The sequence below is a fragment of the Branchiostoma lanceolatum genome, chromosome 2 (assembly GCF_035083965.1).
Source record: "Branchiostoma lanceolatum isolate klBraLanc5 chromosome 2, klBraLanc5.hap2, whole genome shotgun sequence".
NCBI classification, from domain to species: Eukaryota; Metazoa; Chordata; class Leptocardii; order Amphioxiformes; family Branchiostomatidae; genus Branchiostoma; species Branchiostoma lanceolatum.
In genome coordinates, this window is record NC_089723.1 from 9,608,793 (window position 1) to 9,634,973 (window position 26,181).

The 26,181-nt window shown below is 41.5% G+C and overlaps 1 protein-coding gene across 2 annotated transcripts in view; it reads left to right on the forward strand.

Moving 5' to 3' along the window:
• The window catches only part of LOC136427396 (uncharacterized), a 77,469-nt gene that overhangs the window by 29,066 nt on the left and 22,222 nt on the right, over positions 1-26,181 (forward strand). The window contains exon 1 of one of the 2 annotated variants that reach the window (XM_066416222.1): positions 8,251-8,418. The exons of the other annotated variant lie outside the window; for it this stretch is intronic. The gene's annotated coding sequence lies outside the window, so the exon portion shown is untranslated. Of the gene's footprint in view, positions 1-8,250; positions 8,419-26,181 lie in introns of those variants that run through there. 2 annotated transcript variants of the gene reach the window in all.

Sequence of the window (26,181 nt, forward strand, 5' to 3'; positions counted from 1 at the left end):
CATCAGTAACCAATCTATTCTCCAAGCAGACATATTCTCTCCTGGGGACTAATAGTGCCTAAATTTTTAGAATCTCGGAGAAAAGCTGGTATACCCTAAACAGTCTTCGATCTTTAAGATACACCCATTTGCAGTAAACACCGATCCCGCTTAAGCCATTTCTCAAGTTTTTTTTTTAACAACGCACCATGCATGTACGTCTACTTTGTAGCAAAATTTGACAAAAGGTCCATACCTATCTTCTAGTTGATCTTCCTTTATCCGTGTTTATGCTCCAGCTTACAAAAAACAGCAGTTCTATTCTAAGGTATCTTCCCCTCCCCCTTTTATGTTTAGGTAGAGAAAAGCTGTCTGAAAGCGAACGTTTTCCCTCGCAGTTATTTCTACCTTTCCGATATCTTCCGTTGCATATAGGCTCGGTTTACATAACCCACTCTATATTTAGGTAGAGAAAAGCTGTCGGAAAGCGGGCGTTTTCCCTCGCAGTTATTTCTACCTTTCCGACATCCTTCCGTTACCTTTAGGCGCGGTTTACTTAGAAGGGGGAGACCTCCCCCCTTTTATGTTTAGGTAGTGAAAAGCTGTCGGAAAGCGGGCGTTTTCCCTCGCAGTTATTTCTACCTTTCCGATATTCTTCCGTTACATATTGGCTCGGTTTACATAACCCACTCTATGTTTAGGTAGAGAAAAGCTGTCGGAAAGCGGGCGTTTTCCCTCGCAGTTATTTCTACCTTTCCGACATCCTTCCGTTACCTTTAGGCGCGGTTTACTTAGAAGGGGGGAGACCTCCCCCCTTTTATGTTTAGGTAGAGAAAAGCTGCCGGAAAGCGGGCGTTTTCCCTCGCAGTTATTTCTACCTTTCCGATATCCTTCCGTTACATATAGGGTCGGTTTACATAGATGAGGGGAGACCTCCCCCCTTTTATGTTTAGGTTCTGAAAAGCGGCCGGAAAGCGGGCGTTTTCCCTCGCAGTTATTTCTACCTTTCCGATATCCTTCCGTTACATATAGGTTCGGTTTGCATAGAAGGGGGGACCCCCCCCCCCCTTTTATGTTTAGGTAGAGAACAGCTGTCGGAAAGCGGGCGTTTTCCCTCGCAGTTATTTCTACCTTTCCGATATCCTTCCGTTACATATAGGGTCGGTTTACATAGAAGAGGGGAGACCTCCCCCCTTTTATGTTTAGGTAGAGAAAAGCTGTCGGAAAGCGGGCGTTTTCCCTCGCAGTTATTTCTACCTTTCCGATATCCTTCCGTTACATATAGGGTCGGTTTACATAGAAGAGGGGAGACCTCCCCCCTTTTATGTTTAGGTTCTGAAAAGCTGTCGGAAAGCGGGCGTTTTCCCTCGCAGTTATTTCTACCTTTCCGATATCCTTCCGTTACATATAGGTTCGGTTTGCATAGAAGGGGGGACCCCCCCCCCCTTTTATGTTTAGGTAGAGAACAGCTGTCGGAAAGCGGGCGTTTTCCCTCGCAGTTATTTCTACCTTTCCGATATCCTTCCGTTACATATAGGGTCGGTTTACATAGAAGAGGGGAGACCTCGTTACCTTTAGGCTCTGTTTACATAGAAGGGAGGGGGACCTCCCTCCTTTTATGTTTAGGTAGAGAAAAGCTGCCGGAAAGCGGGCGTTTTCCCTCGCAGTTATTTCTACCTTTCCGATATCCTTCCGTTACATATAGGTTCGGTTTGCATAGAAGGGGGGACCCCCCCCCCCCTTTTATGTTTAGGTAGAGAACAGCTGTCGGAAAGCGGGCGTTTTCCCTCGCAGTTATTTCTACCTTTCCGATATCCTTCCGTTACATATAGGGTCGGTTTACATAGAAGAGGGGAGACCTCCCCCCTTTTATGTTTAGGTAGAGAAAAGCTGTCGGAAAGCGGGCGTTTTCCCTCGCAGTTATTTCTACCTTTCCGATATCCTTCCGTTACATATAGGTTCGGTTTACATAGAAGAGGGGAGACCTCCCCCCTTTTATGTTTAGGTTCTGAAAAGCTGTCGGAAAGCGGGCGTTTTCCCTCGCAGTTATTTCTACCTTTCCGATATCCTTCCGTTACATATAGGTTCGGTTTACATAGAAGAGGGGAGACCTCCCCCCTTTTATGTTTAGGTTCTGAAAAGCGGCCGGAAAGCGGGCGTTTTCCCTCGCAGTTATTTCTACCTTTCCGATATCCTTCCGTTACATATAGGGTCGGTTTACATAGAAGAGGGGAGACCTCCCCCCTTTTATGTTTAGGTTCTGAAAAGCTGTCGGAAAGCGGGCGTTTTCCCTCGCAGTTATTTCTACCTTTCCGATATCCTTCCGTTACATATAGGGTCGGTTTACATAGAAGAGGGGAGACCTCCCCCCTTTTATGTTTAGGTTCTGAAAAGCTGCCGGAAAGCGGGCGTTTTCCCTCGCAGTTATTTCTACCTTTCCGATATCCTTCCGTTACATATAGGGTCGGTTTACATAGATGAGGGGAGACCTCCCCCCTTTTATGTTTAGGTTCTGAAAAGCGGCCGGAAAGCGGGCGTTTTCCCTCGCAGTTATTTCTACCTTTCCGATATCCTTCCGTTACATATAGGTTCGGTTTGCATAGAAGGGGGGAAACCTCCCCCCTTTTATGTTTAGGTAGAGAACAGCTGTCGGAAAGCGGGCGTTTTCCCTCGCAGTTATTTCTACCTTTCCGATATCCTTCCGTTACATATAGGTTCGGTTTGCATAGAAGGGGGGAAACCTCCCCCCTTTTATGTTTAGGTAGAGAACAGCTGTCGGAAAGCGGGCGTTTTCCCTCGCAGTTATTTCTACCTTTCCGATATTCTTCCGTTACACATTGGCTCGGTTTACATAACCCACTCTATGTTTAGGTAGAGAAAAGCTGTCGGAAAGCGGGCGTTTTCCCTCGCAGTTATTTCTACCTTTCCGACATCCTTCCGTTACCTTTAGGCGCGGTTTACTTAGAAGGGGGGAGACCTCCCCCCTTTTATGTTTAGGTAGAGAAAAGCTGCCGGAAAGCGGGCGTTTTCCCTCGCAGTTATTTCTACCTTTCCGATATCCTTCCGTTACATATAGGGTCGGTTTACATAGAAGAGGGGAGACTTCCCCCCTTTTATGTTTAGGTAGAGAACAGCTGTCGGAAAGCGGGCGTTTTCCCTCGCAGTTATTTCTACCTTTCAGATATTCTTCCGTTACATATTGGCTCGGTTTACATAACCCACTCTATGGGTTGAGAAAAGCTGTCGGAAAGCGGGCGTTTTCCCTCGCAGTTATTTCTACCTTTCTGACATCCTTCCGTTACCTTTAGGCGCGGTTTACTTAGAAGGGGGGAGACCTCCCCCCTTTTATGTTTAGGTAGAGAAAAGCTGCCGGAAAGCGGGCGTTTTCCCTCGCAGTTATTTCTACCTTTCCTACATCCTTCCGTTACCTTTAGGCTCTGTTTACATAGAAGGGGGGGGGACCTCCCTCCTTTTATGTTTAGGTAGAGAAAAGCTGCCGGAAAGCGGGCGTTTTCCCTCGCAGTTATTTCTACCTTTCCGATATCCTTCCGTTACATATAGGTTCGGTTTGCATAGAAGGGGGGACCCCCCCCCCTTTTATGTTTAGGTAGAGAACAGCTGTCGGAAAGCGGGCGTTTTCCCTCGCAGTTATTTCTACCTTTCCGATATCCTTCCGTTACATATAGGGTCGGTTTACATAGAAGAGGGGAGACCTCCCCCCTTTTATGTTTAGGTAGAGAAAAGCTGTCGGAAAGCGGGCGTTTTCCCTCGCAGTTATTTCTACCTTTCCGATATCCTTCCGTTACATATAGGGTCGGTTTACATAGAAGAGGGGAGACCTCCCCCCTTTTATGTTTAGGTTCTGAAAAGCTGTCGGAAAGCGGGCGTTTTCCCTCGCAGTTATTTCTACCTTTCCGATATCCTTCCGTTACATATAGGTTCGGTTTGCATAGAAGGGGGGACCCCCCCCCCTTTTATGTTTAGGTAGAGAACAGCTGTCGGAAAGCGGGCGTTTTCCCTCCAGTTATTTCTACCTTTCCGATATCCTTCCGTTACATATAGGGTCGGTTTACATAGAAGAGGGGAGACCTCGTTACCTTTAGGCTCTGTTTACATAGAAGGGGGGGGGACCTCCCTCCTTTTATGTTTAGGTAGAGAAAAGCTGCCGGAAAGCGGGCGTTTTCCCTCGCAGTTATTTCTACCTTTCCGATATCCTTCCGTTACATATAGGTTCGGTTTGCATAGAAGGGCCCCCCCCCCTTTTATGTTTAGGTAGAGAACAGCTGTCGGAAAGCGGGCGTTTTCCCTCGCAGTTATTTCTACCTTTCCGATATCCTTCCGTTACATATAGGGTCGGTTTACATAGAAGAGGGGAGACCTCCCCCCTTTTATGTTTAGGTAGAGAACAGCTGTCGGAAAGCGGGCGTTTTCCCTCGCAGTTATTTCTACCTTTCCGATATCCTTCCGTTACATATAGGTTCGGTTTGCATAGAAGGGGGGACCCCCCCCCCCTTTTATGTTTAGGTAGAGAACAGCTGTCGGAAAGCGGTCGTTTTCCCTCGCAGTTATTTCTACCTTTCCGATATTCTTCCGTTACATATAGGCTCAGTTTACATAACCCACTCATATGTTTAGGTAGAGAAAAGCTGTCGGAAAGCGAGCGTTTATCCTCGCCGTTATTTTTACCTTTCCGATATCCTTCTGTTACCTTTAGGCTGGGTTGACGGTGCTCTCAGTTTTAGAAAACAACGCGGAACATTGAGCTAACAACTCCCCCGGATTGCTAGTCTAGAGGTAAGCGGGCATACTGTATTTGGCCGCCGCACAAATTGGCTCAGTCCGCGGATCGAGACCGCGCCGCCGGCACGTTTTGGCAGCTTTGTGTATTTGTTCCTTTTTTTGTATCAAAAATCATCAAACAACGCGTGTTCTCACGCAGTTTTCCTTTTTATAATCTACAAGTAACTTCTAGAGAGATCGCCGCTAACAGTATTTTCTATTGTCGCTCGCGTCAGTTGTTGTGTTCGGGGCAAAAGCGAAACGCAAGGACGTCTGCTTTTCAACTGCAAATTTATACAGTGTGAAGTCGTAAACAAGCTGCGGCGGTACGTTGAGATGGTAATGCAACATCTCCATATTTACTAGTGGAATGCCATGTGACAGGGCATTACCCAATCAGAGAAAAGGGTGGCTTTTTCAAATTAACTGTATATCCCAGAGACAGTTATTTTTTTACAGCGAAGACAGCTCATGAAGGAAGTTTGAACTCAGTCGTTTCAACCCACAAGTTATGGCCACAACGTTGTTCTTACCACCCGGAACCCCGGCGGAAAACGTAAAGCTGGGACAAGGACACCAGCCTGTACAACTTGGTGAAACCAAGGAGGTTTCATAGGATTATACTTCCTGGGTGAAACCAAGGAGGGTGGAGATGCTGAACGGAGCCTGCGGGCACGCGACTCTGGACTTTGTTGTATCTCCAAATCCACCCGGTACCAGTGGAGACAACGGTTAAACAACGGCGTGAGTTAGCCTCCAACCAGGCCCAATGGATTGCAAAGACCGTATCCAACTGGAAGAAGGAGCTTGTATGTATAGCAATCCAAGTACTTTCTCTGCCAGTTTGATACGATGCAACCTATAGATCTGCTTGGAGATTAGCGTGAGTGAAATCGGAACCTGTCTACCTGTCTTGATAGGAACTATCCCTGTCATCTCGCCCAACACTGGGACCGGAATCGTGGACTTGGAAATGTCGCAAAATGGTGAAGGGAGAATTTACCGACAATGTGAGATTGATCCCTCGTTGACCGTGTCAAGTAAAAGTTAGAATCTGACGACCTATGACGAAACCGCATGGACCTAGTAAGTGTTATTCAACCCAGAATGATTGTACTGTTACAATTCACTCTATTTGGCCAATTTCTACTATCTTCAAAGCGATCCGCGGAGCCTGGTAAAGGCTAATAAGACACGGGAGGGAAGAAAAGTTAGACGTAGGGTTAGTTAGTGTTAGGGGTTACGTTTTGGTGTCGATGTAATAGTTAGCTAGGGTTAAAACTTGGAAGCACATTGTAATAGTTATCTTTTTAAATGAAACTAGCTGTCCATGTAAGAAATCATTTATTCCATTTTGTATGTGTATATTTGTTAAGGTGGGGAGGGGTCTCGCTATAATGGCGTAACACGTTTTTGTGCAGTGTTATTATCTTTCAAATAAATTGTTCTAAACTTTTACCGGCCCTGTTGCCTTTCATATTCATATTTACCTGTATATGTAAGGGTTCGGAATGGTTAAGCCATCCTTAGCAAGTTAAGTACAGGATCAAATTAGATACTGTATAATGAAAAGGAAACTTATTGTAGAGACTACGTTTTAGCACGTTAAGCTCGTGTTTTTAGCACGTTTAGCTCGTGTTTTAGCACGTTAAGCTCATAAAAAGGCTACGGAAAACACTAGGAAAGGTATAGCTTTAGGTAGTCTTTCAGGCTGCGTGAACGGCACATAAACGTAGGGAAATTGTGACGGAAATAACTTATAAAGATGGACGAAAGATTACGGAAATGTCTAAAGAAACTTACACTTTCCGTGTTGGATCTTCCGTAAAGGTACGGAAAGATTGTCCATAACGACGCCTTAACGCCTTGCAGATACCACGTTTGTAGCACGTTAAGGTAGCTAAAAGTTCAAGGAAATACCGAGAAAAGGTATGATTTTAAGTTGCCTTTCAGGCTGCGTGAACGGCACATAAACGTAGAGAAAATCTTGACGAAAACGGATTATAAACATGGACGAAAGGTTACGGAAAGGTCCCAAGAAACGCATACTTTTCGTGTTGGATCTTCCGTACAGGTACGGAAAGATAGTCCATAACGACGCCTTTACGCGTCGAATAGTTACGTAAATACACGTGAATGAGTGCCAATACGTACATTAACGCACTTCCGGAAAGGACACCTTAAATGCAATCTTTAAGCAGACGTATAGGGGTCGTTAAGTTGCGGAAATAGTGAATAAACGTCACGTTTACGCTGCGTTTAAGCATGCTTAAATACCGGATTTCGTGCCGTGTTGAGAACGCAGTGGTCCGTGTAAGAGGCTTTTAGAGTCATTAGCGATCATCGTTTCTTAATACGTCACTCTGTTAAGTGGTGCTTGCAGGTTAGGACATGTACAGTAAGTGCGTAACTTGACTTTAATGATTTGTCATCTCGCATAGTAGTACTTCCAAATTTGGCGACTGAATCCGTGACACTTTATTATTTAAAACATGGCATTTCAGACAATTCAGTACCATGATTTTTCTTTGTCAATGCGATACACATACTAAAATTAGAAATGAAAAAATTATGAATATCTTTTTTATTCTTTATCTTGGTTCAAGGCTGAATCATTAAATCAATTCGGCAGTAGGATCGTTAATATACTGAGCTCATACTCATCACAAAATTGACATTCTGTTCAGCTAAAGTCATCACTTTAAATCGACTTCAATTTAGCTCTTGATAGAAGCAATTTAATGCAGACAGGGTGGGTGGAGGCGTATCGCGTACTTAATGATCATTCAACAGTTGGTCGTACGAGTCGTGCTGAACGCGAGTCACCTCTTGTGATGGGTTAGAGAGTCTGTGAACAAGCGGGCCATCTCAGCAATAATTGAATACACGATGAGTAAAAGAAGTGCTACTCTTACCAGTGATAATGTAATGCTGTGTCTGAGTTCTGTCTCTCTGATGTAGACCATCTAACTGCTATGTGAGTACAGCTTTGCAATGTAAATCAGCATTGTCTTAACGTTATATCGAGGTAAGTCTTAAGCTAATTTTAATGCACAATACAATCTAAAACTAGGGTTCAATGTCATCTAAAAAGCAATTTTTGGTGTTCTTCATATCAATAAATCGATTCAAATATACGATTCAAATCTGAATCTTGCTACATTGTTTGTGTGGGCCGGAAGCTTTTCCTTGGAATATTGGTAATCTTTATTTTAAATATTTGGCAACAGCCAGTACCATCTGCCATGCTTCTCTAGAGTATTCACGAATGGTTGCATCCAGTGTTATCGCCGTCTGACCTGTCTGACCAACACGTGAGGACCTCCATTGAGTGTTTGCGAACGGTTGCTTTGACAGACGGGAATTGAAATCTCATTAAACTCAAGGGCACTTGATTGGTAATGTTGTTCTGATTGGGATTCTGAACGTCAGCATCAGCTCACCAGGTCGATCGTCTGTATTCTAGCTTTCCTACTTCCGCCCAGAGGACTCTTCTACATCGTTCGCAATCGGCTCAGTGGTAAAGAGCTGCATCACACGGGAATACTACTAGCTGGACGCTATCCAAAATCTGCGATGCTTGAAGAACGCAAAGTGACATCACTCGATGAATATGACGGGACCATGAGCTACCTGGAATCGAGTGAATGTAGTCCTAAGGTTGGTATTTGTTTTGATCAATTCTATTCTATCCTGTATCACCAGTGTGTTAGTTAGTTTACAACAAACGTAGTCAAATTGTAGCAGTTATTCGACGACCTCAGCCCCAAAAGTACCAGACGATATCTAGCTGTGATATGCTGTATGATGTCAAATATTCAACAGCTTGCCATGGCTGATCGTTATAGTACTGAGCGTCCATGGCTCTGCAGCGGAGAACCTGGCTTAGGTCATGTTGCTAAGGTACATTCCCAAATTGTACATATTTTGTATAAACCGCCAGCCTATGGACATAGACCGTATCCATTGCATGTGCCTCGATGTCTCCGTTTTCGCCATACCGTATCAGCATAGCGCCTACTGATGTAGATAAGCACAGGAACATGATTGAAGAGATGGGCCGCGTATGTCTGTACTTTGGCAGGAAATATGTGACGATTGGGAATATATTTCATGGAATGTGTGTCACACCACACATCACTTAAAGAGTAAGATATCGTCCAAACATGTTTTATTTCACCTTTGATTTATAGACTTTATCGTATTGCATTCACCGCAGTGCCATTCACTGGCAAAATAGATGGGTTCATAGATATATGGTAACATCTGGTAGTGATCTGAAATGATGATCATATTTCTTTGCAGATTTGGAATGTCATGAAGCTCTGCGTTTCTGGCAATTTCGTGCGTAGCTTACTTTGTCACAAATGATAGTAGAGGACAACCAGTAGATATCACTACATATTAGCCACAAGCTGGAGGTGATTATTGTAACGAAAGGCCAAAGGTGTTGTGAAGAATTATGCAGTTTTTGTGCTTGCAGGAACAAGTGGAATCAATCACAGCAGGAAAAGTGCATACTTAAAACCTCTGGGGACACGAGTTAATGATGTAGTATACACACGGCAATGTGAGGATTGACCCTTTTGATTTACCGACCATACTAAGCACAAAAAGCAGCGGGGAATAGACAGAGCACATTTCAAATCTGTTAACTACAAGCTTCGACTACGTAGGAACTTTATAACGAGACTTTGGTAAACACATAAAATGGAGCAACCGCCGTCATCTAATGGGGTCTTACTGTTGTAAGATGGCCAGATCCTAAGTCCTACGGGGAAGATTTAGGTGTATCAGGTATCAATCTACCATTTTATGGTGCCCTCGGTACACATTGGGTCAACTTTAATAATGTTGAATCGTGCACAAAGACTCTAATGCCCACTACGTCATTATTGCATTTCAATGGATTACCTGACACTTAGAAGAATGAGCCAAACGTTTGATTGGCTCTTTCACAGTTGTAACGTGACTTCTGATTGACCATTGAGGCATAATGCTTTCGACGAGTACCATTAAATGACCAACGTGTCCATTGGGTACAGATTACTCAGCACGTCATTCTTGGGGCGCTCTGCCCATATGTCTATGTACTATCAAATGCCACTAGTGATATAAAAGGTGCCAGTTGTGAAATGCCTCAGTCAATTTAGATAGGCTGACGTCATTCCCCCGAAGTCAAAGAAGCTGCAGGCAATCAAAGTCGATGAGAATGTCTTCGAAGGACTGCTCCTTCAGCAAGCCTTAGTGTTTCCACAAGAATGCTCTCCATAGAGATCACAGCCACACATTCTCATGGGAATTGCATATGGCAGGGGAATCAGCCCAGCATACTGCGAACCAAGATCTTCTCCGAGATGCACTCTTCGCAACTGTTTTAAGGAATAGAGGTTAGGGTTTAAGGTTGTCATTTGCATCAGACCACTGCCTAGTGATTCACTACTGATTAATTTCAAGACCATAGAAGAGCTAGAGTCTCCAGATGTATACTGTCGCCTTAGGATCTGTTGCAAAAGGAACAAACTATCTTTGGGAGCTCATTCATACTCCTATATAAAACGAAAGCATCCTTAGTTTGTCGTGAAATGGCTTTGGGGCTTTGACATGTTGATATGACGTAACGCCATCTAAACAAATGTATCCATGATGTTGTGGTTTGATGGCGACGAGTTAACAAAATCTAACTGATGGAATATTGCACAAGAAATGATTACGTCGTTGCGATTGCTATCAGAATAGACATAATGTCTTTCTGGTTTCTTATATTGCAATGATCATGAAAATTCTGCGAATATCAATACCTACATGCAGCTATGCTATGGCTCTACATTTTCGACGCTTGGAATTTATAAGAGATTATCCTATTAATTTCCTTTATTTTCCGGGTGAGCGAATAAGCTAATCAACCTGGCTGTTCTGATATTAGAAACTCGATAAAAGACAGTAAATATTGGAAAGGGCGACTCCACATGTAATGGGTAAGGACATGTTAGATTGTGATAAACAGGGCCATTGACGCAACACTAACAGCCAAAGGCATCACCCACATTAAATCAAACCCTGCACCTGGCGCAACCTTCTGATTTCTTTTGATAAAGAATTTGCAATACATTTTCTTTCCATTGTAATCTGTCGAAACCATGCGTTCCACAAGGACGATTCCGGTGCCTATCTATATCTGGTGGCAGGTACACAACTATCAGATCCAGACATACATGGGAGACAAAGATGTAACATAGAGAGCAATCTACACCAAGAGAGCAAGTAATAAGACTGTTCATGGCTCCAACTACGAATGCAAAGCCAGAGGCTTTCTGAGTCATAGGTTCCAAATGTGAATGCATCTGAGACAAAACACTCCTGCGCATCTATTAATAATGGTCCAGACAAGAACTGTTTACCAGACAGATGCCTTCAGTTTTGACATATTGCTCACAATGCATCTCCCTGTGAATTCGCAGTTGCAACCATGAAAAGTCTTATACAAACAAATTGCAAAGATCGCTATTCTGCGCATTACACACATTGCCTATCGCAAACCATTTGAATGAGCCTGAAATGAGCTGTAGATAATTGCTCGTTTAGCTCGTTCTGCGGCAGTAGCGATGTCAGTTATTCACAGGATCTCCTGAGAAGATTGAACTAAATTCAAACTTGTGCGGAAAAATCTGTATGTTCAATATGTATGTTGGCATGTAGGGCCCACAATCCAATTGCGGTAAATGAGCTCCTGGGGGACAGCCTGCCATCTTTTCCAGACTTCTCCCGACCTGCTGCCAGCGTTAATGACACTGAGGCCAGGAGGTCAATCAATTGCCTTATAGAGGTTAATTGATTCAGTCCGCCAACCCACGAATCTTCTGAGCCGATAAAAGCTTTCCCAATGCATCAATTTTCCGGCACACTGCAGCTTAAAGGAATTTTATAATCCTCTTATGTGACGACTCGCAAGAGTTTATTTTTGGTTCATAAACAGGACTGAATTGACGAAGAGGCCACGTATGGTAGTAGCATCTATGTTCATCAGCATTGGTTTTCTGCTGGTAGATTTTGGAATCATATCACATACGATTCTCAAGTCAGTCAGAATGAATCTGGAATGGGGGTATAACAAGACACGCCAAACACAAGGCTCAATATTGATAGATGACAGTATATATAAAACAGCGTCGCGACCCTACGTGTCGTTATCTGTTGTACAACCTTCACCTTCGGTTTCTGACGTACAGGTAAGGATGCCTCAAATGGTACGCAGATTAGCCGTAATACTGTGTCATGTGTTAGTTATCTTCTACATAATACATCATGGGCACCGCCAAATACTACTCGCATTCGATTATCTTGTGTGTAGCCGTTCAAAAAAGGTCGGTGTCAATGTCAATGGTACAGTTTAAAAGTTTGAAGAATGCTGGTGTTAGCGGTTTCGAAAGGCTGTTTATAGAATTACTAATTGATAGTATAAGGTCGACAGTTCCACAGTGAATATCATCAATACATTTGATGGAAATGAAATTAATAGCCAGATCATTGATTCCTATTCCTCTCACAACGAGTTATGTGTGAGAAGAGCAAAGGTTCCGTACTAAATATTGTTTCAGCCCGCAGCTACTTTCGGCTGCCATGACCTCGTGTATATTTCCGGTGGCTTTTCTGGAAATAATGCAGTGAGCCCGAGTGTACGCAAAGTCACCCCGTCCGTGTAGGGAGGTATCACGCCACTATTAATCTTCGAGCTTCATTTAATTTGTCCATAACTTATAGAAAAAGAATATGACTTTTTCATTGTATGTCCCAACTATTTTGATATGCGTAATTCACTCCATAAGTCTACCATCGCATATACCAGGATTTCTCAATGGATAGAAACAGCAAATTCAAGTGCATATTGACATACCCCTAAATTGAACATTAAGGACAATATACAAGAACATGCCTGAACATTAGAAATACCACCAATAATTGTTAAAGCACATTTTTATCCCATGGTCTTTTGTAAAAACAAATGGTTGTTGTTAAGTACCATAAGATGCCATGCATTGTATCTTGTACAGTTGTTGTGCAATTCTGTTAACCATTATCATTACTGCCAGTGGAGGCCCTCTCGGTCAAAGCCATACGCACGATCGGCAGCAGCATTCTAAACCCACGGTCCTCATCGATTGTGACAATAGAGCCTATAATTATATTCCGATTGCGATACGGTTACATGGAATAGCACGGCGGATAGCAATCGATTATAAAGTGAAATAAAACTAACGCTACATTTGTGAACTGTGCCCTTTGAAGCCTAAGTTGCCGGATCCGCTCTGAAACTATCGATAGATCTAATGACAGTTTTACTTCAGGTGAATACGGTTGGCACTCTACCTTGGAAAAATAAATCCTGCAAGCCATGTAATGTCGCAGACAGAATGTGAAAGAATGTAGCGGAATCATAGGTTAAGTTGGACTAAGGCCGAAATGCCATTTGATCCTGAAAAGCAATAAATGCTTTCTCATTGTACTCAAGAGCACCAATCAAGTTCTGCAAAATCGACAGCAACTCTAGCGTTCGGTGTTATTGAAGGACACCCTTACCCTTTCTAGCTACTACACTCTGTCGGTACATCCAACAGCATGACAAATCGAGAACATTTTTTTTCAAAGTTTTGTTGTCTGCATTTTGTTAAGTCATACTTTTACATATTGAATCTTATTCTGATTCAGGGTCAGATAAATCCTATTTTGGTCACTCATCAACGACCGTTCAGGGCTCTTTGTCTAGTGGAAAGGGCGCCTAATATGACGCATGTCTACGTTAAGAGCGAAATATCTCAAAGGATCTCAGTGAACTTCAGGTTCCATATATATACTATTCCGCTACTCCGAGGCTTACTGAACTGCATGTAAGCGACGTTAAGCGTGCAAAGATTCCAGATTCGATAGATTCCAGATCGTATGATAGGTTAAACGGGTAACTCTTCAGAGTCGATGATATATACTTGGCTTCCTGCTCTACATGGGAGCTAACAGATACGAACAGGCATAGTCACGGGATGACAACAAAGAGCAAACATTAGTGTACCCTAGCCCTCTGTTTTACAACCATCGACCAATCCTTTGAGCGCCGCCTACGTAATGCCATCTGAGTCATAGCCAGCTATTACATCAAATCGTATTTTCTTCATATTTGGTGTCAGTAAAGGGTCTGCAGGTTGGGTATACGGGCCAACGGTTATCGTATTACCATGTAACAGTTGCGAAGAAGTCGCCTGGGTCGGTTGATGATTATGGGAGGTCATTTGATAAGGTAAAGAAAGGCCAATATCCGACAATGACCTGTCGGACCTTGACACAAACATCCCTGAAGGCCCTGGTCCACATCATGATAAAAGTGGTCCACAAAACAGGCCAGATGTATGTTGGCCGCGCGATTATGGATTGACGTGACACTACAGTTGCTATTGTACTTACATTGAGTGAAGTGCATGGGTCGCTAGGTGTCGCACTGCTATCTTATGAATTGTCATTAAACATTTACCTACCTACCAAGTCCGGTTTATTTATTACATTTGTAGATCTATTAAGTTCTAAAAAGAATTCTTGTCAAAAACGTGATAGTTTGAAAAGATGGGATAACTTTTATTTGCAATGTTATTTCATCAACATCTACAAAACTCCTACTAGTATAATGGAAAAGCACCCCATTATCCCATTAATTCACTATAAGATGTAAGAGATTGTGATATTATGTATTAGAATAATGGGATACGTTTTTGGACAGTCGTTATCCCGTGTAAAAGTACTTACAGTTGTCAATGGAAATACATTTTTGAACTAAAAAAATGGGATAAATAGCTTGAGCTCCTAGTAGACCCTACATACTAAGTGTTTTATATCATTGAACATTTTTTATGACCTATATCACCTACCTGACTTAAATAAGCTTCATAAGTAGCATGACTCCTATGCATGAATTCCTTGATAAAAGGGTTACTTCTATAAATCATTGTCACAAATTCCCTTCACTCAAAAATATTGCAATGCTCTTATCGTGGCAGTTGTACATCAAACTAGAATTCACAACAATAAAGTAAAGTGCTTCAATACAAACCGCCCTGAGGGTAAACTACTTCGTGCTTTTATGTCTTTGTACACTGTAAAGCTTTGGACAAAGAATAATCTCAAAGGAAAAATGGTCTCCATTTGGAGTTTGCTGGTTGAAAGCTATCAGCGCTGTACAGAATACATATGATCTGATAACGTCGTCTGCAAACGCAAGCCTCCTGTGGAAAGATACAACAGCCGAAAACATGTAAAGAATAGGTCCACATTGATCACTTTATCTTCGGATTTTATATGCTGTCAAGCAAATTTGGCCTCCGGAGCTCAAGTGTCAGAACAGTAGGCACAAAACCAGTATCTTCATGACTTTATGTTTGACACAACTCGCAACTATGCCGCAAAATATAATGTGCGACCAAAACAATTTTCCCGACAGGTTGATAAAGCCAATATATGACCTTTTTGTGCTGACTACAGTACTGTACATGATTCTTTTACTTTTGATTTGTCCAAACGTAACACAGCATTAGATTTCCTCTCAGTGTTAAAGATTTTGTGTTTTACATTTTAAGAGCCGTTGATAAATCGAATGATTTATCTCCTAGTGGATTACAGAGAAATATGTATCATGTACAACGGCCTTAGCTGGCGCCAGCTACCTTAAGATATTTGTGGTGAATCTTACAAAGCAATCCCTGAAGTATCTGATTTGGATTTGTACAAAATTGGAGAATACTTGTCTCGCGTTCTTGGCTACATAGTGCGTTTCCAGTGCCTTGCTCCGCGTCTGACCTCAGACAGATGAGAATATCCTACTTCCCACTTCATTATACAACAAGAGTTCTACGACCTCATACCTTCGTCAAATGATTTTGACCTTTATGACTGACGTATTAGGAGTGTTTTTCATCAATCATCAATCATACCAGTTGACCCTCTTCACCCAAATAACATAAGTTGTCCAAACCTCCTTGTTATGACTATGAGCTTAACAAAGAAGGTTATGCTAACATTTATCATCAATTATGCAAATAAGCTCCCTCCTTATTAGCATAATTTGATTCAATGGTGTTCACATTCACACAACTTCCTAATGCCACAATTATGAAATTGCCGTCATTTACTAGTATGGAATTATAGTAGTTTCTCATTAATTATGCTAATTAGGCCCACATTTGCATATTTCCTATCTATCAACATTCCTCTCTTCCTTGGTTACAAATGTCACATATTTGAATAGTCATATCATGGAACACAGCAGATTTTTAAAATTGCCTCATTAATTATGCGAGTTAGAATTTGATTTGCATAATTATCATCCAATCATACAAAGCATCACGTAAGCTATCTACATACCAAAAATCATGACCATCCATCAAGACCATCTCGAGTTATAGTTTTTCTCATTAATTATGTCAATGAGGTTCTCATTTACAAAGCTGATATCTATTAATATTTCTCTCTTCCTCAGTTACATATGTCACATGTTTAAGAGTCCTATCATGGAAATTGATGGATGTATAAACTTTCCTCATTAATTATGCAAATTAGATACTGATTTGCATAATAAGTATCTAATCATGTTCATCAGCACTCAAGCTATGTACTTACAGAAATTTATGACCACCCACCAAGCCCTTCTTGAGTAATTCCCTTTCACAGTCTGAAGCAAAACCTGCCCCTGCTATAGCCAACCCATAGGTCTGCTTGGAGACTACCTTACCATTATGCCTACAGCTGGCTCACAGCCAATTTGTGTAACTGACGTTTCCTGCCCTCAACATGACCCCTCAGGACCTCCTTGCCCTATGCATGACGCCTTGGAAAAACAGAGCCCACACGTACACATACTTTAGCATACAATGTAACACATTTTTACACTTTTCTCGTTAATTATGCAAAACACTTCGCCCAAAATCTAATCATCTTGAGATTTCCCACATACACACCGACACACCAACTACGACAACAAACCATCCAGGCGTTCTCGACTTATTCTGTTCACTAACAGACACACAGACAAGCACCATCGAATAACCTTGTCGACGAAACCATTTCGTCGACGAAGGTAACAACGCCGGCGGTACGGTAGGCTGACATCAGCCTCGTTGGGAACGGATGGATACGTAGATAAGATATGTTGAACTATCAAATCGGACTGATTCATCAGACGACACTGCCGCATAGGGCTTCCACGGACGATCCCTCATTGACCACAGCTTCCTCGTCTGTATACCCGACAAGCTGGGAATCTAACAGCGTGCTGTGGTACATCCGGCCGGGAGAACATCATCCATCAAGATCTAGGAAGACAGTCCAATACGGCGTCTATTACAAGATGCGGATTATGGAGCGGTCAAGTTCTTTATCCTATAGCGTGCTGCCGTCTATTCTTACATAATGGATCGTCTGCCACATCCGCGGTAATACTTGATTTGCCACACTGCATGCGCAAGGAGAACACACGCGATTGGAGGTATAAAAGCCAACGTCATAACATATCATTAGGAGCTGCGCTCAGCCTCTCTCCGAGTGAATACTGCTGGTGATGCTTTTAGAGGCAACTGAAGGACATCATTGGTAGCTGTGCGATACTTTTGACTTGCAGCTCTCGACTTTGCTAAAGAAGATAAACGCCACTCTAGTCCATTTGACGAATATCACTTTATGGTGCATTCCACGGCGCTTGAGCTTCAACAGCAGGTATGTTATGTTATTTTGTTTATTTCACAAATGGCCATACTCATTATCCACATTGTAACATTCAATGGAAGCTTTAACGCAGCGTTCCTGATAGTACCCTGCATTATGCCTTACTTTGGGTTTCATTCTGCAAGAGATTACGTTCTCTATTGTCTAATTGAATCAAAAAAATTATTTCTTAAATGCCAAACTGAATTGATTTAACAAATTGAATTTGGGAGCATATTAGATAAAGAAGAAAGAAGTGGCACGGCAAAAATTGTCTTCCTAGTTGATGGATGGATATAGGCTTGGGCGTGGTGCCACTACTTTTAAACAAGATATGGATAAAACTGTTATCAATCATTAGATATATATAGTCCCCTTTCAATCACTGTCTTACGATTTGTGCTATCATAAAAACGAGGTTTACCTGTTCTGCAATTTTGAAAAAAAAAGATCATGCTTCAGAGACTTTGCAAACTACCTTAGGTCGATATCTCTACCAACTTAGCCTTGGTGGTATAGATACTTAATAATAAACATGATCTAATGGTTTCTGGACGTCCAAAGGCAATCAAATAAACCATAGCAGCTGTAAGTTTAGGCTCAGTTTCAGCTATCCTGTAATAGCCAGTGTACTCTACGGGCATTTTGGATCAACCGGATAGATTGTAGCTCCGTGACTTGAATAGATCTTGCTATGTGTTAGACGTCTGATATCAGCTACTGCTGCCGGCCTGGGATGTCTAGTATTGCATGTTGCAATTTAATAGAATAGAATAAAATAAAAACTTTAATAGATATCATCCTAACTTTTGGTTTTTCGGTTTTCTCTTAACGGGCATTTTCTTGTATGGAGATTTAAACTAACCATATGTACAAACTGACCTTCTTGGCAAGCTGTTACTTGATCTTAAACAACGAGACTCTTGGACCAAAGCGCCATCATCATTAACTGTACCAATTTAGTGCAAGTGACGTTTTTCTCCCGTAGATTATTGAATCATCGTTCATGATATTCCAGGACATATTGTGGGCATATGGTAAGATGGAATCTTCTCTCCCTATTGAAAACGTCAGCTTGCGTCCGAACTAATGGATAGATTTAAAACGTAAGACGAGACGTATCCACCCGGGACATAACATTCATCCAAGGGCGTTCAAAGCAATCCTTCTGGTAACAACATCCTTGTAAACGGCTAGAAGGAGAAGATTGTATTCTCCATTAAGACACAGCCCCCTCACTATACAGGTAAGCCACTCATTAAAGCCTGAGGGAAATCAAAGCTTTATTAGATAAGGTAATCAACTTTCAAAGTTGAGATGTGTAAATTGCCGCTGAAGTTTTAGGCTAAAGCACGTACAAAGTCCATAGTTCCCAATCGAATTCTCCAACAGACTGCGTCGCGCCACTCCTAAGGATCTTCAGTAAAGGTGAACTGGAGGCGTGCTTATCGAAAGGTAGAGAAAATTATTAAACATATTTGCCTCTCAGGTGTTCCCTACAACACATGAAAATCGGGGTGGAACGATTTTTCATCCGCCAGAGGCATTCTGTTTGAAATGGTCCTCCCGAAATTCCACCTTCAGGTAAGGCTAATGAAATTTATCTAAAATACTCCACAGAATAAAATCACTGGATTACAATATGAAGATATCAAACTTTTTTAAGATCTCCTTCCAACATCTTTTTTTAGTGCAGTAAACTGTTAGGATGATGTATAAGATTTTGAAACAGTAAAGAAATATGTTGGACGGACATCTAAAACGTCTGATATTTTCATATTGAAATCCAGCGGTAAACATCGAATTACACTTTATTCTTCATTTTCCTGGATGATATTCGAATACTTCACATACAAGATAGTGAGAACCTAATTTTTTTGGAGGTTTTAATTTGTAATGATATATTACTTTCAAAACATTGTGTATAGCAAATAGATATCGATGTAAACGAGTGCACCGGCGGGTGTGGGTAGTTATCCAGGATCACGAGTATATCACTCAATCTTTCTTCTGGGTCACCACAGATGATGGCATTGGTTCAGATCAACAGTGACCATGGGCTTGAGTGTAGCTGTGATGAGTGGTCTGGAATCGGCACACCATTTAGGCTGTTGCAACATGCCGCAGGTCACATACTGTAGAAAGGGGGGCGAATAAACTGACGACAACGCACATCATACAAGTCAATTCCACTTCCATTCGTATATATTTCTATCAATTCTTTCACCATCATTCATCAATTCTTTAGGCCCCCATTTCACTATATATATATACGGCGATCGCTCTGCGCTCTCGCTGCGACCTAAATCGGATTTAATCCTTGATTTAATAATTTGAATATCATGCAAAATGTGAAAGCATGACTGAAAAGAAACAAAATACACAAAGCGTAAAAAAGATTCACTTTTTTATCTATGAAATTCGTTGAACACTGTTGAATCTTATGTCGCAGAGATAGCGCGGCGAGAGCGCCGTCCTTGTGGAGCGGGGGTATAAGATGCTATTAGAAGTGTGAAAACTCAGACACGCTCCCACCCACGTGCCATCACGCCAGGATTCAATCCCGTGCGGCACAGACAGGGAGATTTATAACATCACCCCGCTATCCTTGTGGTGAGCCTGACTTCTACAGTACCGCCGTGTATGATTCATGGAGGTGGGTTCTGTTCTTGATACATCTCATGACTGCCCTTCTGTAGTAATAACAATACACTGATGGAATGGGAAAGCCAGAGATGATAGCGCGGCAAGAGGATCTCATTCTTCTTCCCCATAGGTAGTCTCCAAGCTTTAAGCCTGCGACAAGTCAAAAGACCGGCTGCCCAAGGCTATTAATTTCTCAATGTTATCTCAATTACTCTTACCTAACAGGGATATGTTCCACCGTCTGGGTTTTGTATTCAAAGGCAATAAAAAAGGGTTCAAAATGCAAAATTGATTTTTTTTTCTACCGAGCTAAAACGCACCTAAATCACATCTGAATGAAGGAATAAATTTTGAAAATTGCAATTGAGTAGTTCTGATTTTCACGACATATTAAGAGTCGCTCCGACAACTGCAGATTTTTTTTCCAGAATATCTCAAGTCGGTATAGCATGCCAATCACGAGACCCTGCCCTAGAGGAAATGAGTGATACTACATCAGAGCGAAACCAAATTGATTTTCGTCTGCCCTCAATAACTAGGGATCTGACTCAATTCTATTAATGACAGTTACACAAAAGATTGTGGGTATCATTCAAAGCAAACAAGTGACGACAAAACTTACATGTCCAATTTTGTGAACAATACGTCACTTAAGAAATACGCTCCGTTTGGAGACAACCGATAATTGCAAAGCGTGCTGATTCCGCCAGGGACGATATCCAAAGGTTCACCTTCATGCCTGGATATAGGGACTGTCAGAGTATCCAGCACAAGTCAGACTACACATGGCACGTACTTTATCACTAGCGCAATGATTTATTAGTAGTATTAGGAAATCCGTCGTGGCTAATTTCTGCGGGCTCTTTCTGGCACAGATGATACGACTGTAAACTGCATGGTATGGCAGTTTGCTTCACACGAATGGGAAAGTGCGTGGGTATTTTTATGACAACACTACGACTTCAATCGAGTTGCAATTAGTTTTGACTGTTCTTTATTATTTGTTCTCCTAGTTATGAAGGCGGAACACTTCCCCAGGCAACGATATCGTCGTTTCGTAAAATTACATTACGTGGGTTTACGTCTGTCAAGCGCGGACGGTGCTCATGCCCTACTGGTCTATGGCACATAAAAGTCGACTACTAGGAATTGTCTCCTGGAACTTGTCAAATAGAAGCAGCCATAAAGTAAAATACGGTTCGCTTGTACACCGTGGTCTCTTTATTGTGGCCTTGGTGCGATATCCAGCTGGCCTTCAACGACCGCTGTAGACCAAAGAGAGGAGTAAAGCTAATCTTCAGTTGCTCCGTTGGTTCTACGTTGGCACAGCCGCGTCAATAAACTAAGATTAGATCATTTGAAGCCTTACCCTATTGGCTTGGCACGTTGCCACTAACGTTACACATAGCCTGGCTAACAACCCCGTTTTACTAGAGGGTGGGACCGCGCTGCGACTGATGAGCGACCAAAGATTTGACAGATCTCTTAACGAATTTCACGGGTGAAGGTCGCCTTATTACGTTTGGAATGCTTTGTTGTCTTTTAAGTCATACGTGTACAGCTTGCATTATAATACAAATATGAAATCAAAGGTCTCACAAATCAATTTTGGTCACTGTACGGTCCCTCAGTGATTGCCGTCTAGTCACACTCCTTGCGACCCAACCAAAAGACCGTCCAATTAGCCCCTGGAAACGAGAGATTGCGTGACCTGCGTATACAAGCCACCTCTACACATATTTGGGGAATGAATCTCATTAATGTGTATCTAATACGTTTCACTACCTTACACTATTTTGTCTCGTCGTAAAGGGTACGTGTAACAACTACATTATTCAGGTAACTTATTGTTGATGGGGCATATGTATACACTTCTCTGTGGACCCAATTCCGTACAGACATTCTTCATCTGCAGTACCGGTATCTTGATAGAAACCTACTTAGCCATGAGATGTGTGACCAAATATTTCATACGAAGTTGTCACTAGAGTGTCTCGGACATTTGATAGTAGACTCTATTGCAAACCGTATGAAATGTGCTCTACAATAGTTAACGTAATATCAGTAACATTGTACTGATGTATTTCAAAGCGCCGTAACTAAAGCTAGTTGTCTAGTGCTTTAGGAAATAATGATATCAAATCTTATCCTGAATATTGTTGAATATTAATGAGATAAGTCAAAGGTGATTGACTGGAAAATACCAATTAGAATTTTTTTCACAGCCGATTTGCGGTGAATGAAGATTCCATCGGATTGGCGGCGATCTTACATGTGTATCAGTAGGAGATGGATGGTGACGCCGTCAGGTCTGCTACTGTCTGTCTGGTGGAAGCATCAAAGTCAATCAAACTCTTGCTAACGAAGATATCAATCATTAATCGACCGAATGTCCGGAAGTTCACATATTCCCTCATACATTGTTCATGAGAAACATATGTAGTCTTTTCAAGAGTGTGAGGGAAAGTTTTTCAGTCTGATCTTTTCTTTTCTTAGTTTACTCAAGGAACTCAACTTCAAGGACAGGAAATAATTGATGAAGGTAGATATCCAGGTACCCAAAATAACAAAAAAAAGAAAAGAATGTTTAGTTTGACAATTGTTAAGGGAACCGTGTCCATCATCCGTTGATAAAGGTTAGACATGCAGCTAATAATATACGCCAAAAATAGTTACTCAAGCAACTGGATAGAATTTTGAAACAGCCAGACGTTTCAGACAACATCTTTCGCCAGTGACTAAGGAAAGATCTGGCAGAACCATGTTTTATTACCAAAACTCTGAATAGATATGTTAATGAAGTGAAGACAATTTCAGATGGTTCAATAGAATAGTAATTCAAGACAAGGTTGTATGCTAATGACTCAATTAGCTCCTGTTGTTTTAGGAGCTAATGTTGTTAATTATCAAAAACCACGAAATGAGTAATTTTAACTTAAATCAGGTGATAAATCGGATGATAGATGTGCAGTTCATCCAAAATTGAATTTAATTTTGCCCGGAGGGAACGCTATCTGTCTGTATACTACCTTCCCGCCTCGGGCATGTACCATACATTCATCCTGTACCGTGTGCCCTTTCATTCCCGGAATCTCATTTTCTGGAAAACTTTCTCCTAAATCCTTTGATATATGAGGCTGCTGTACCTGTCACTGGAGCAGATACGTCAGACATGTCGTGCAACGTTTTGTTTCACGTTGTTCGTGGTGTATTAGTGAACCAAAGCATTTTCTTCTGTCTGAAACAAAGAATGTTAGGGAAAGTCATGGTTCACTAATGCTTAGTAAACTCAAAAGTCATGGTTCACACAATGTATATGGTTTAGAAACTCTGTGAGATACATCTTGTCAAAAAAGCTATGCGAAACTGAAATCAGCGTAAGAGTTGTGACCTCCTGGGTTTATGAGATGGATGGTGAGGTCATGATAGGGCAAACACGAAGGACATCCATGTCGCTACTACTGGATGTTAGATCTATATCTGTGTACTGAGAGACAATGCGTCGCACGTTATAAACAGGTTTACCTTCACGGAAGGGAATTTTGACTCCGTTTCTTCCTATTCTTCATCCGTTACAAACGAATAAGGTCAATGGCCTGGAGCAGACGGAGGTCACCACTGGTAAAGTAGCAGACACCCTGTGGTGTTCGATTACATTACGTAGCAAGTGTCAGGACAGAGCTGGAGGGGCTGGTCATCATATACTAGTATATGAATGTGTTGGAATAAAAATAAACAAAGCAGTATACAAGACCATGTGAAGGGAACATTATGTATCAGCTTGCAAACGTTACATTTCTAGTTAGTTTGCTTTCATCTTTGTATATTGCAGTTTCTGCCCTAGTTGATATTTGATCTTCAACGCTGATGAAGTTCCTAATACCTGTTCGCAAATGATTCAATAACATGTTTAGAAGGATACACTATGATCAAGAAATCAGAAGTTCATTCATTTCTTCGCTGTTAGTGAGGTTTTGCTGAGCACTGTTCACAGCAAGACCCAAACTGATGGCGAGCAACTTGCATACAGGTTGCGTCTCAAAATGTCCTTGCGGCAAAATAGAAAATTGCAGAGCTCCTGAGAGAGATATCTGATGGAGGAGATTTGGAACATCAAAAGTCAAAGAACACCTTCACATTATGAGAGGATATCACCCCTCCTCATGACGTCATACCTCCTACTATCTCAGCGTAAGGAGCTCCAGGTTATCATTGGTAATTAAAATAAACAGCTTCCTGACAGTTAGATTAGTACTGAGATGTTAGAAAGTAATATCTTCGCTCACGTATTAAAGTATTCCGCTGTGTGTAAATGGAACAAATCTCAGATTTTCACTAGAAGATCACGCTGCGACCTCGCTGCGACATAAATGGGATTTGTGTAACCCTTCATCTCATAATTGGAATATCATGCAAAATATATGACGGAAAAGACAACAAGACGCATTAAACATAAAAAAGTTTTTTTTTTTCTTAATTTATGAAATTCGTTAAGGGATCTGTTAAAGCACAGCATGATCCCAGCGAGGTCGCCGTCCTAGTGGAATGTAGGTGTAACTTGTAACCACTAATCCTGTGTGACATCTATACTAGCCATGATGTTAGAACTAATTATCCAAGACTTATCTATGCTGGATAAAGTTAACGAGAAATAAGAAAGGCTTAAATGTCAACATTTCGACATCGTCTCCTTTAACAAATTAGTAAACAACGTATCGTTACATTTCATTTCTACAATTGACACCAAAATGAATTATTCTTAAGATAGATGTGTCTAGATGCTAACGACGTGCTTTTCGGAACCATAATCCCCCTTAAACTATAGTTTTGTTGACAGTGTTATTGTTATATTAACTAGAGGGATTGAAATAAATTATGTACTTAAGAGAATTGCGCGTGACTACATACTTACATCACTTAATTCTCCCTACACATTCCACATCCATTCATTCATTACAATAAAACACGGCATTTCTTAGACTCAATCGGTTGTCAGCCACCAACTATCTCTCTGGAAACAGAAGCCGTTATGAATACTAATGTTGTAAACAAGGACACATGGCATTTATACGTGGGTGGGTCCGAAGATAATGCAAATTGTATTATATAAAGCAGGTTCTTTTTTAAAATGAAATTAGATAAAATTTTGCGTAAAGGTAAAGGCGCATATTGTCTTGGGACTGAAATATCTCATTTTGTTAAATTTGACGTCCCTTCTTCTGATGGACTTCTAAGGGGGTGGTCATCTTGAAATCAGCTCATTCGCTCATATAAATCTGAACAAAAAAAATTAGATATTTGCGTCTCAAGAATTACCCTTGTGCCAAATTCCAACTCATTTCATAGCAAAATAAAACATGCTATGATACAACTTGCATTACTTTTGATTCACCCTCGCACCTGGAACAGTTTCGAAGAAGACGACCCCTTATTCTTACACAATGATGGTATTGACGTCTGACCTGCAATAGCGCCACTGTAAATGACCCGTTTTAACCTGAACGGCTTAAAGAAAGACATTTAAGGGTCATCAAAGTAGGCATTCCGGCAGAAGCGCACCAGACATGCGGAACTATGGGATATATTTAGTGCCTCATTGTCTCTGGTAAATGGTGTTTACAAGTTTGCAGAAATCCAATAATCCCTTATACACGTCTCATTGCCTGTTCTTCAGGATATGCTTTTGTGATCATTAGTAAACCCAAACATGCTGCCAATCTCTGTACATAGTGATTTTCCTGGAACAATAACACTTCGCCCGTCCGTACACACGCACTCGATATTATGAGAGTACACCTGAGAGAATCGATTTCGTACGTATTTCGACACTTCCATAGGGGCACCCTATTCCACTAGACCGCGATCGTGCTGCGACCTCGCTGCAACCTAAATTGGATTTTTGTAACCACTTACTTAAAATTTGAATATCATACAAAATGTAAAAGTATGACTGAATAGACAACAAAAAACAAGCAATTCAAAAATATTTGTTTTTTCTATGAAATTCATTGAGTGACTCATCAGATTTTACGTCGCCGCGCG